The sequence below is a fragment of the Lithobates pipiens genome, unplaced genomic scaffold, assembly GCF_037356315.1.
Source record: "Lithobates pipiens isolate NorthernLeopardFrog02 unplaced genomic scaffold, aLitPip1_a1.2 Scaffold_23, whole genome shotgun sequence".
Classification (NCBI taxonomy): Eukaryota; Metazoa; Chordata; class Amphibia; order Anura; family Ranidae; genus Lithobates; species Lithobates pipiens.
The window spans coordinates 301,280,693-301,293,087 of record NW_027507785.1 but is presented as its reverse complement, the minus strand read 5'-3'; the positions used below and the strand labels follow the sequence as shown (position 1 = coordinate 301,293,087).

The following is a 12,395-nucleotide window of genomic DNA, read 5'->3' as shown; positions in this document are numbered from 1 at the left end:
ATATGACGTCCTTGAGTTTGTGAGGGGATATCTGAATGATGCCTGCAGCTACAGGCATCATTCAGATATCATTCTTTCCAGTCAGTGATTCTGTGCACGATAAGAATGATCATAGGGGCAGTTCCACCACTTGATTGTTCTATAGGCGAAGGGAGGGGACGTCTCCCCCCCCTCCCGCCACCATCAGGTGCTTCTCCGGGCTCTCCCATGCCATTGGGGGACCGGAGAAAGAATCGGCTGGTGCCAGATGACGACGATAGAGATGACTGGTGACCAGATGGTCACCAGTCATCTCTATGACCGTCGTTCCCGGGAAGTAAACAAAGCAGCGATCCCGGCTGTCCGCATGAGATCGGTGAATGTTTTTCACGATCTCATGCTTTCCAGCCTGGATGAGAGATGTGGGGTCTTATTGACCGCACGTCTCTCCATAAAGAGGACCTGTCACATAGATTCCTATTACAAGGGATGTTTACATTCCTTGTAATAGGAATAAAAGTGATCAAAAACAAAATGTAAAGCTCTGGCTCCCGTGGACCTCCGGTGATGCTGCTTGAGGGTCTTGTGGGGACCATGGCTTTGCCTGCTCCTCCTTTTCGGTGCCTGCCCCCCCCCCCTCCTGTCCTCCCCCCCCTCCCCTCTCCCCCCCTCGCCCAGTAACTGTCACGATGGCCTGAGTCTAACTATATATGTATATCCTATGTATTGTATTTGGTGAAAGTTGACCTGCTCTGAGATTCACTGTCGGGGTAACTGTTTATCCTTTTTTGCTGTATGACACTCTGTGCTACAATGCTTTTTCTGTAATTGCTTGGCTGTATGACTGAGTTGTTCCTCTGCCTTATTCTGTTTGTATCCTGTAATGGTATATCTGAAATAAAGCACTCCTGTTGTTCAAAAAAAAAAAAAAAAATGTAAAAAAAGTATAAAAATAAAAAATAATTAAGTAAAAAAAAATAAAAAATAAAAGGAAAAACAACCCTGTCCCCGGTAGCTCGCGTTCAGAAGCGAACGCACGTGTAAGTCCCGCACATATATGTAAACACCGTTCAAACCACACATATGAGGTATCGCCGTGTGCGTTAGGCCCCATACACACTATCAGTTTTTTTGCTGAGTTTTTCCTTCAGATTTACCAAAACCACATAATATGAGGTCAAACCTTAGGAGTTTCAATGTGTATGCAATCAGGCATGGTTTTGGTAAACCCGAAGAAAAATATCAGCAGATAATCTGATAGTGTGTATGGGGCTTTAGAGTGTGTGGAACAATTCTAATCTGTAAAAATATTCAAATCGTCCCCTTTGGAGATTTTTAAGTACCAAAGTTTGGCGCCATTCCACGAGTGTGCGCAATTTTAAAGTGTGACATGTTAGGTATCTATTTACTTGGCGTAACATCATCTTTCACATTATACAAAAAAATTGGGCTCACTTTACTGTTTTGTTATTTTTTAATTTATGAAACCATTTATTTTTATTTTTTTTAAAGGCGTTTGAAAAATGATTGCGCAAATACCGTGCAAGATAAAAAGTTGCATTGACTGCCATTTTATTCCTAGGGTTCTGAGTAATTTTCTAGCAAAAAAATGATGATTTGTACATGTAGGAGAGAAGTGCCAGAATAGGCCCGGTATTGAAGTGGTTTTTCATTAGCAATAATACTAGGACCCGCTTTAAAATATATGTTTTAAAGGAAGAAACTCACCTGACGTTTGACCTTTTAAGTAGCTGAATGAATTCCTAAGAAATAGAGGGACAGTAATCTCTCACTTTCTCCCTGGAGGAAAAGTGCTGATCCTGAAGGGAATGGCGTATTGTGAGAGTTTTAGAAAATCCAACAGGAAACATCTTTTCAATTGCCTGAACCTTATAGAATAATGGGTTTGAAGATAAATGTAAGCAAAGGAAGAATTTTGTTGCATGCTTTGTTGTAATAATGGGCTTAAAGTAGGTGCTGTTGAGGAGCCAGGGGTTAGCATCCGTGGATGCTGGGCAACTGTTTAGAATTCAAGAAATACTGAGATAAGTACACTACAGGCTGTTTGCAGTAGGGCTAACGGGCTATATACCAAGTACATACATTGGCATTGACCAGGGATAATTTTTGAAGTTTTGTTGATATAGCAGCCTATCCCAGGTTGGAAGCATGGTGGGGATTTGAGCACAAGCTGACATTTATGTTTCGATCAAGTGTAGGCAACATTCACTTCGCTCTCCATTAACCACTCAAAGACCTCCCATCGCTTATATACTGTGGCAGAGCAGCTCTATTGCGTGAAACAACGTACCTGTATGTTTAATGTGATAGATAGTGCCGGCCAGTAGATCACTGTCCTTTCCTAGGCAGAATGGGGAATGCTTTGTTTACAAAAGCATTTCCCCATTCTACCTCTCCGTGACACGATCGCTGGAAGATCGGCGGACATTGCGTCCACGGGACCCGCGGGCATGATCACGGAGCACGCGATGGGGCGCGCATGCGCCGGCATGGCAGGGGATTCAAAGGGACGTACAGGTACGCCCATTTGCCCAGCCGTGCCATTATGCCGACGTAAATGTACATGCAGCGGTCGGCAATTGGATAAACAAGTAACACTTATGTAGGATGATTTGTTTCATCTCTGTGTATCATCTGAGGCAATTCACTTCACTGGGTATTCATACCCCTTGAAATTTTCCAAATTTTCCAAATTTTTTCATGTTACAACCAAAAACGGAAATGTATTTTATTGGGATTTTATATAATAGACCAACAGAAAGTGACACATAATTGTGAAGTGGAAGGTAAAATAATGAATTGTTTTCAACATTTTTTACAAATAAATATCTGAAAAGTGTGGCGTGTATTTTGTATTCAGCCCCCTTTACTCTGATACCACCTAACTAAAATCTAGTAGAACCAATTGTCTTCAGAAGTCACCTAATTAGTAAATAGAGTCCACTTGTGTGTAATTTAATCTCAGTATAAATACAGCTGTTCTGTGAAGCCCTCAGAGGTTTGTTAGAAAACCTTAGTGAACAAACAGCATCATGAAGGCCAAGGAACACACCAGACAGGTCAGGGATATAGTTGTGGAGAAGTTTAAAGCAAAGTTGGGTTATAAAAAAATATCCCAAGCTTTGAACATCTCACAGAGCCCTGTTCAATCCATCATCTGAAAATGGAAAGATTATGGCAACTGCAAACCTACCAAGACATGGCCGTCCACCTAAACTGACAGACTGGGCAAGGAGAGCATTCATCAGAGAATCAGCCAAGAACCCATGTTAACTCTGGAGGAGCTACAGAGATCCACAGCTCAGGTGGGAGAATCTGTCCACAGGACAACTATTATTCATGCACTCAACAAATCTGGCCTTTATGGAAGAGTGGCAAGAAGGAAGCCATTGTTGAAAGAAAATCATAAGAAGTCCCAATCACAGTTTGCGAGAAGCCATGTGGAAGAATGTGCTCTGGTCAGATTAGACCAAAATTAAACTTTTTGGCCTAAAAGCAAAACGCTATGTGTGGCTGAAAACCAACACTGCACATCACCCTGAACACACCATCCCCACTGTGAAACATAGTGGTGGCAGCATCATGTTGTGGGGATGCTTTTCTTCAGCAGGGACAGGGAAGCTGGTCAGAGTTGATGGGAAGATGGATGGAACCAAATACAGGGCAATCTTAGAAGATGTCCGACAGAATGGAATGTCCGACAGAAAAAGTCAGACGGGAGCTTTTCATTGTATATTCCGATCATGTGTATGCCCCATCTGACTTTTTACATCAAATTCTGATGGACCTAGAAATAGAACATGTTCTAAATATTTCCGACAGGAACCAATTCCTATCGGGAAAACCACTTGTCTATATGCTGTTCCGACGTATCAAAAAGGATGCATCCTCTGAAGCAAGTACGAGACGCAAGCTATTGGCTACTGGCTATTGAACTTCCTTTTTCTAGTCCCATTGTATGTGTTGTACGTCACCGCGTTCCTGACAGTCAGAATTTGGTGTGATTTGGGCAAAAATGTCACTCTGATGTGCAAAGCTGGTAGAGACATCCCCAAAAAGACTTGCAGCTGTAATTGAAGCGAAAGGAGGTTCTACAAAGTATCGACTCAGGGGGGCTGAATACAAATGCACCCCACACTTTTCACATATTTATTTGTAAACACATTTGAAAACCATTTATCATTTTCCTTCCACTTCACAATTATGTGCCACTTTGTGTTGGTCTATCACATAAAATCCCCAAAAAATACATTTACATTTTTGCTTGTAACAGGATAATACGTGGAAAATTTTAAGGGGTATGAATACTTTTTCAAGGCACTGTATATGAGAGGGTTTACAATTCCTTTAAAGAGGAAGTAAACCTTGATAGGTTTACTTCCTCTTTGTCTCCCTGCAAAGATAAAGCATAATGGGCTACTATGCATCGCATAGTAGCCCGTTATGTGTCACTTACTTGACACAGGAGCCAGCGATGTCACCGCTGTCCCCTGTAGTCCGGAGCGTCCATCTTCTTCCGGGTATCGCTGCTCCGGCCACTCACAGCGCCGGAGCAGCGATGATGTCACTCCCACACATGCGCACGGGAGCTGCCATAACGGCATATCGCCGTTAGCAGCGGCATGCTGCTAACGGCGATAGTGTGCCTGCGCGCCGCTGTCTACGGCGCATGCGCTGTAGACAGCTGTCACTGTCTTTTAGTAAATATCTCCTAAACCATATAGGTTTAGGAGATATTTCTTGGACCTACAGGTAAACCTTAATCTAGGCTTACCTGTAGGTCAAAGTGGTTTGTAAGGGTTTACAACCACTTTAAGGCTGGAGTACAGCTTCAATCGTAAGAAAAAGAGTAATTGTGTTGTACTTAGGCAGTAGCCTTGAGTTGGTGGTAGGTGCCCAGACCCTGATCCCAATTGTAAACAGTCCCTATAGTCCCTAAGATGCTATGACTATGTTTCTGTTATCAATTTATGGTTCCTTTTAGGTGTCTACATTTCCATATCTTCTGTTACTAATTGATGGCCCCTTTATGTGTCTACATTACTATCACTAGTTAATAACCCAATATAATATACCTAAATCCTCTGGTGCTCCACTTTTGGAAGGCAGTAAATATAATTTTTTCCACTGAGGGAACCAATCATTCCTCAAGAGCTCCTGATAACTCATTAAATGCCGTTTAACCTCTGATGTGATTATATTCAGTTACAGACTAATCCTGTTATTGTGGGAAGATGACACTTCTCTAGAGGACCATTCATGATAATTTTCACCTTAATTTCTCTAAGCGTGCGATCGGTGTCAGAAAATGCCTTTTTTACTTTGCTAAGTCGATATGAAGCTGTAACTTGGTTATTGATGTGCTGCTATTATCCACAGCGCCTGTCTTCATATGAAAAATGATGATATTTTATGCAGAGTGACATCGCTTTTGAATAATGTATATGCCATACATGGTGCATGTGCTATGTGCAGAACACACGGGCTTACCAAAGTGCAATTAGAATTGAGGCAGTCAGTATAGTTGCACAAGGCAGGGAAAGATCTTCATTTTTATTGTCTGTATGTCTTATACTGTCAAGATGTCAGTGATGTTTTATGCTGACATACGAAAAACAAACCTCCATATTTCTTAGGGCTGGGGAGTATGGTTTACTTACTGTATGTGCATGCTGCATGTAAAGCACACGCTCTGCTCTGTGCCATTGTAGACAGATATTACAATTCAGATATCTATTTCATGTGACATGCAGGGACAGAGATTTAAAGAGGAAGTAAAGGGAAAAAAAAAAAAACACACCCTGCAAGGCAAAGGCATAATGAGCTAGTATGCATAGCATACTAGCTCATTATGAATAACTTACCTGAGAACGAAGCCCCCGAAGCGCTCCTCTGTCTTCCTCTTCGCCGCTGCCATGGATCCCGGAGCGACTTCCGGGTCTCGTGGCTCCGGCGCTGTGATTCGCCAAAGCCGCAATGACGTCACTCCCGCGCATGTGCACAGGAGCCGACACTCGCGGCATATCGCTGCGTTCTGCGGCGTGCTCAGTGCGCCTGCGTGCCGCTGTCTTTGGGTAAATATCTCCTAAACCGTATAGGTTTAGTAGATATTTCTTGGACCTACAGGTAAGCCTTAATCTAGGCTTACCTGTAGGTCAAAGTGGTTTGTAAGGGTTTACAACCACTTTAAAGTAGGTGTTTACACTCACTACTGGTTATAGTGACATAGCTCCCAACTGCGCGCAAACTGAAAAATTCTGAAAAAAACCCCCACCAATCGCAGCCACTGTGCCCATAAATTGCCACCACTGTGCCATCAAACGCAGCCACTGTGCCATCAAACGTAGCCACTCTGCCCATCTTATGCAGCCACTGTGCCCCATCATATGCAGCCTCACTGTGCCCATCAAATGCAGCCTCACTGTGCCCCATCAAATTCTCCCACTGTGCCCCATCAAACGCAGCCACTGTGCCATATCCAATACTGCCAGTGTGCCCCCCGCCCGCTGTCTGTACTTACCCTGTCTCGGTGGTGGTGGGACAGCTCCTCGTGCTCCTCTCTTCCCTTCCGCCTAAGCGTCCAGTCACAGCACCTGTTGTTTCAGCCAATCAGGTGACGAGAAACAGATCCGAGCACCTGATTGGCGGATTTGTATTAGGAAAGTGAATAGTCATTCGCTTTTCTAACACAGCTGAGTGACCTGCGAGCGCCCTGCATGAAGCAGGAACACTGCTAGCCACGGGCTTTTCTGAAGAGTACCACCTGCTACTGAACAAAGCGCATTGGAAAAAGATGCCGCCCTGTAGCAGTAAAACTGCTATAGGGCGGACCTTAGGTGGCTAAATTAACTACTTGAGTAAAAGAACTTTCTTGTAACGCCAGTCTGCCAGGTCTGAAGTCACTAAGGAGGCGTATCAAAAAAACAGGGCTTAGAAGGGGGATGAAGAGAGGTCAGTGCGGACACATTATAATGGTCTAACCTTCAGTGAAAGGAGAAGAGGCCATAGTGCCGTTGCTAGGTTGCAACTGGAGTAATGTTGGGGGACTTCTGCCAAGTATTTTTAATTAGGTGATTGGGCTGGGGGGTGTCAAAACCATGGATCAGCTGCCTGCTTTTGCTGCCTCCCCCCCCCCCCCCCCCGGATGCCCGTATGAACCAGGTTACATAGTTAGTAAGGTTAAATAAAGACACCAATCCATCCAGTTCAACCTGAGCGAGTGTGGGTGCGTGTCTACAATTTTCCCTATCCCTGTACATTGTGTCTCATTAAGATGCTCATCTATTATTATTATATATTTAAGGTGCCCATATAGCGCCGTCAATTTTACGCAGCGCTCCACACATACATCGCACATTGACATCGGTCCCTACCCTCAAGGAGCCCACAATCCAAGGTCGCCAACTCACATTCATATACTAGGGTACATTTTTTGGACAGAAACCAATTAACCTACCAGCATGTCTTTGGAGTGTGGGAGGAAACCGGAGTACCCGAAGGAAACCCACGCGGGCACAGGGAGAACATGCAAACTCCAAACTCCAGGTCTCATTGTGATTTTATTCTCTATGACAATGGGGTTGATTTACTAAAGAAGTACAATTTTTTTCTTAGCTAAGTAAAGCCACATTCACATCAACACTCCAGTCACGAGCAAAAAAATTCCAATTTTGTAAATTCCATTGCATTCCATTCCATTGCAATTTTGTTTTCAAGATGAACACAGGTTCACTTGGCTAAGTACTTTCTGTAAATTACCACCAATGGCCGACGCACCGATTTGTAAATTTACGATTTCCATGCCATTTCATGACTTTGGTATCACATTCACAGCTTGTAGCAACACATGCTTTCATGAATTTCTGGGCTTCTCTGCAATTGAACTTGATGGAGTAATGGCAGCAGAAGTAATAGAATGCTTTTAACCTGTCAGCCAAGTATCCATCCGATAAGAGGGGTGGATAGGATCTGCTAGGCGACTGGCGCAGTGCACCATAGACATGACTTCTTTTAGTAAGCATTAATATACGCTCCGCAAATCAAAGCCATTTAGAAACGTATTCACTTCCTATTATACACTTGCTGGTGGAGTTTGTCATAATAGAGCATTTTACGCAGCGTGTGAAGGTGCTGAGGCAGCATGTTGTAGGGATAGAATAGAGCTTGTTGTTCTTGTATACGAGGACCAGATTTTCTGCAGTACATTCGGAAGAAATGGCCCATGATTGCAGCATTTATGCATGAATCCATTGCAACACATGGCTTCTTTGTCAATGTCTGCAGCTGGGCGGCCTGGGATTTTCTGATTATTATTTTTTTCCCTGCTTCCTTCAGCTTGTACTAAGCATTTATGAAAATATTTTTATGCTGATCTGTTGGATTCAAAGATTCTTCAGAGTCGTTGCAAATAAATTAAAAAAGATATAGCTGTAAACACTTATGGCGACCATACACACTTTGATAAATGATCGTTTTCTTTTCCGATTGATCTTTCCCGATAGGAATAATTAATCTATAGTCAACAACCGAATCGATCAATATGACACACATTGGGAAGGAGATTTTCTATAGTTGGAAGATACGATTGTAAGTCATTAAAGCGGTTTTGTACCTACATTTTTTTCTTCTTCTTATTTAAAGCACATGCTAACATACTTACATTAATGAACACTTAAATAAAATATTATTCAGTACTTACCTTATATTTCTGATGTTTGTGCTGACTTCCGGGCTGTCCTCCCGTGGGAGTAGGCGTGGTTATCGGCCTCGCAATGGTCCCTGGGAAATTTCTAAGCTATTTCCCAAGAATCCATGGGGGACATAGTAATGCCGAAATCTCGTGAGATTTCGGAAGGAGGACGCCGGTCACGTGACGAGGGCGTGTCCGAAATTGCCATTTTCAAAGTGGGCAGGCAGCTGTATCTGCCATTACCACTATAGCTATCAGTGAGCATGCGCGAGATGGAGCGGTGGATGCTGGGAGCCCAGCGTCATCGCATACAGGAAGTAAATGCCTGTGGGCTTCAGACGCCCACAGTAAAAATGGAAACCGCCGGACTGCTTTTTTAAAAGTTATCCAAAGCAAAAAAATCGTCACGCCGGGGGGGTCAAAAACACGCCGATCGTGACTGCTAAGAGACGGTAGGAATCGCCCACCAGTGACACAGGTAAGAAAAAAACAAAACCGCAGTGGAATCCCGCTTTAATTGCTTTCACTGTTTACACCAGGGGTCTGTAACCTTCTAAAATGGGCCAGTTTTCTGTTCTTAAGACTTTAGGGAGTCCAGACTGTGACCAGTGGGAGTAGAACATGCCCCAGCATCAGTGGGAGTAGACAATGCCTCAGACTTTGCAGTTCGTTTGAAAATAAATTACATAGCGTCTGTGGTCAATAGGAGGAGGCAGAGTGCCTCATCATTGGTAGGAGGAACAGTGCCCCATCGTTGACGTCAGTGGGAAGAATAGTGCCCCTATCATTGGTGGGAAAAATAGTGCCCCGTCTTTGGTGTCAGAGGAAGGAATAGTGCCCCATCATTGGTATTATTGAGAGGAATAATTCCCCATCATTGGTGCCAGTTGGAGGAATAGTGCCCCATCATTGGTATTAGTGGAAGGAATATTTCCATATCCTTGGTGTCAGTGGTAGGAATAGTGCCCCATCATTGGTATTATTGAGAGGAATAATGCCCCATCGTTGGTGCCAGTGGGAGGAATAGTGCCCAATCATTGGTATTAGTGGAAAGAACAGTTCCCCATCATTAGTGTCAGTGGGAGGAATAGTACCCCTTCATTGGTGTAAGTGGGGGGAATAGTGCCCCGTCATTTATATTAGTGGGAATAATAGTTCCCCATCGTTGGGGTCAGTGGAAGGAATAGTGCCCCATCATTGGTATTTGTGGGAGGAATAGTGCCCCATCATTGGTATTAGTGGGAGGAATAGTGCCCCATCGTTGGTGTCAGTGGTAGGAATAGTGCCCCTTCATTCGTGTTAGTGAGAGGAATAGCCCCCCTTTGTTTGTGTCAATGGTAGGAATAATACCCCTGCATTGGTGTTAGTGGGAGGAATAGTGCCCCATCATTTGTATCAGTGGAAGGAAGAGTGCCCCATTATTGGTGCCATTGGGGAAATAGCGGTAAAGCAAATTTCTTGTCTATCACTACAAAGTACAAAGCCGGGACTGTGTGTGTGAAGAGTAAGTATGGCTTTCTCCATGTAAATAAATATAGTTACAAACTATAGATGGAGATAAATTTTGTTTTAAAACCTTCATATGTTTACAACTAATTTACAACATTGTTCTCAAGAAATTGAAAAAGCTTCCTTCACTTTAAAGCAGATCTGTCAAGCCCAACTCCTGACTTCTCTTTTTCTTGCACATGCGTGATCACCAGTGTGTACATTATGCTTTTGTTTTAGTATACTTAAACTTTTTGCTATATTTTCTGGAATGTCTTCCAGACTTCCTGGTATGTGAATGTGCCTAGGCACTCCTCTACTTACTGTCTCATAGCTGCAGTGTGAGATCCAAGGCATTGCATCTGACTGTTAGGCCGCGTACACACGCGGGGACTGTTCGCCCAACTTTGTCCGCTGAACAGTGTTTCGGCGGACAGTCCGCCCGTGTGTGGGCTTTCAGCGGACAGTTTCAGCGAACAGTCTGCTGAACAAAGTTTTTCGGAAATTCCGAAAAACTGTCCGCTGAAACTTGGTTTCAGCGAACAGTCCCCTCGTGTGTAGGCTTGTTCGTCAAACTAAGTTCCGCGCATGCTCAGAAAGGATTTACACGCCGAAAGTTGTAATGCAGTGTATAGGACGTCGTATTTTCCGTCCCGTCGTACGTGCCGTTCACGTCATCGCGCACGGTTTCAGCAAACTGTTCGTTCGTCGTGTGTGGGCAAGTCCGTCCATGCTAATTTTGAGCGGACTGTTTGCTGAAACTGTTTGACGGACAAAGTTGAGCGAACAGTCCCCGCGTGTGTACGCGGCCTTAGTCTCAGAAGATCTGGAGTGAGATTTGTCCCTACTGTATTACTCACTGTTCTCCTTGCTGGAGGTTCTGACATTGGGAAGTAAAGCCCAGCCTCTAGTAAGATTGTCATCTCCATACGGAGACACAATGATTTTTTAAGCTATTTGTATTTAGGAAAGAGAAGAGATTAGAAATGTGGATCTTCGTAGAAGGTTTGTTTTAAGGCTGCATTCCTGGTAGTTGTAAAAACATGCCATTTAAAGTATGACTACAAACTATAAGGCAAACATATTTTTTTCTTAGTTTTCGAATGGAGGGGATTGGGATACCGGTCAGGTTTTTATTGCTGCACACAGTGGAAACAAATGACAGGGCTTTGAAGAAGAGGGGATACCTTCTGAAGCACGTTAGCCTTTGTGGACCTGCGTGGCTTCTTCCCGTGATAAGAAGTTTGCGCAGTAGTTCTGACATACCCGTTTCTGGATTATATTGGATTATATTGATGAACTTGTTCATACATTGGTTATTGAGTATATTTGCTTTTATTTTATCAATGAATGGCATATGATGATAATGAGCTAGGCTGGTGCGCCCTTTCTTTTGTTTTCACAGTGTGCAGTGTATTGGGATTACCCCAGTCCTAAGAGGGTAGCAAGGCGTGGTTGGCATTCAAAACTTTGGAGCAGAGCAGAAACAGAGAGGGTCAATTGACTTTGATCACCACACTTGAGCACGGGTGTTTTTTCAGTACTAGCACATTATTATTAGTACTACTGTTAGTACAGTTAAAAGCACCCCACTAGCAGCTGAAAAGCAGCTGAAAAATGACCCCTGCCCCATTGTGAAAGTAGCCTAATGCCGCGTACACACGACCGGACTTTCCGGCAGACTAGGTCCCACAGTCTTCCCGACTGACTTTTCAGTGGAGTTCCGATGGACTTCCGAACGAACGGACTTGGCCACATAGCTTCCCTTGCGTCGTATTCGGTCCATCGGACCAGCATACAGACAGACGGTTTTCCCGATAGGAATTGAGTCTGTCGGACAGATTTGAAACATGTTCAATTTCTAGATCCGTCAGATTTCTAAAATGAAAAGCGATCGGATTAGCCCACACACGATCGGAGTGTTCGACGCACTGATTCCGTTGGACCTTGTCTGACGAAAAGTCTGGTCTTGTTTACGTGGCTTAAGCGTCACTTTTGTCTGCTGCTTTGTTCCTCTGCTATTAGCATGAATCACTTCTGAAAAGTTCTCCTGACACCAAAAGAAAAATGGTGACAGCAGAAGGAGCACCAGCTGTTTCATAGTCTCATAGTCTGTTCCTGTGTGCTGTCTGAAGAGGGGGGGGGGGGGTGTGTCCCTTCCCTCCAATCAGCTCTCAGAGCTCTCCTCACTGAGCTCTGTAGAGTGTGATTTCAACTC

The 12,395-nt window shown here is 43.9% G+C and overlaps 1 protein-coding gene across 1 annotated transcript in view; it reads left to right on the top strand.

The window, feature by feature from the left end:
* The window catches only part of AK5 (adenylate kinase 5), a 359,252-nt gene that overhangs the window by 220,666 nt on the left and 126,191 nt on the right, over positions 1 to 12,395 (top strand). The gene's annotated exons all lie outside the window — the stretch shown is intronic.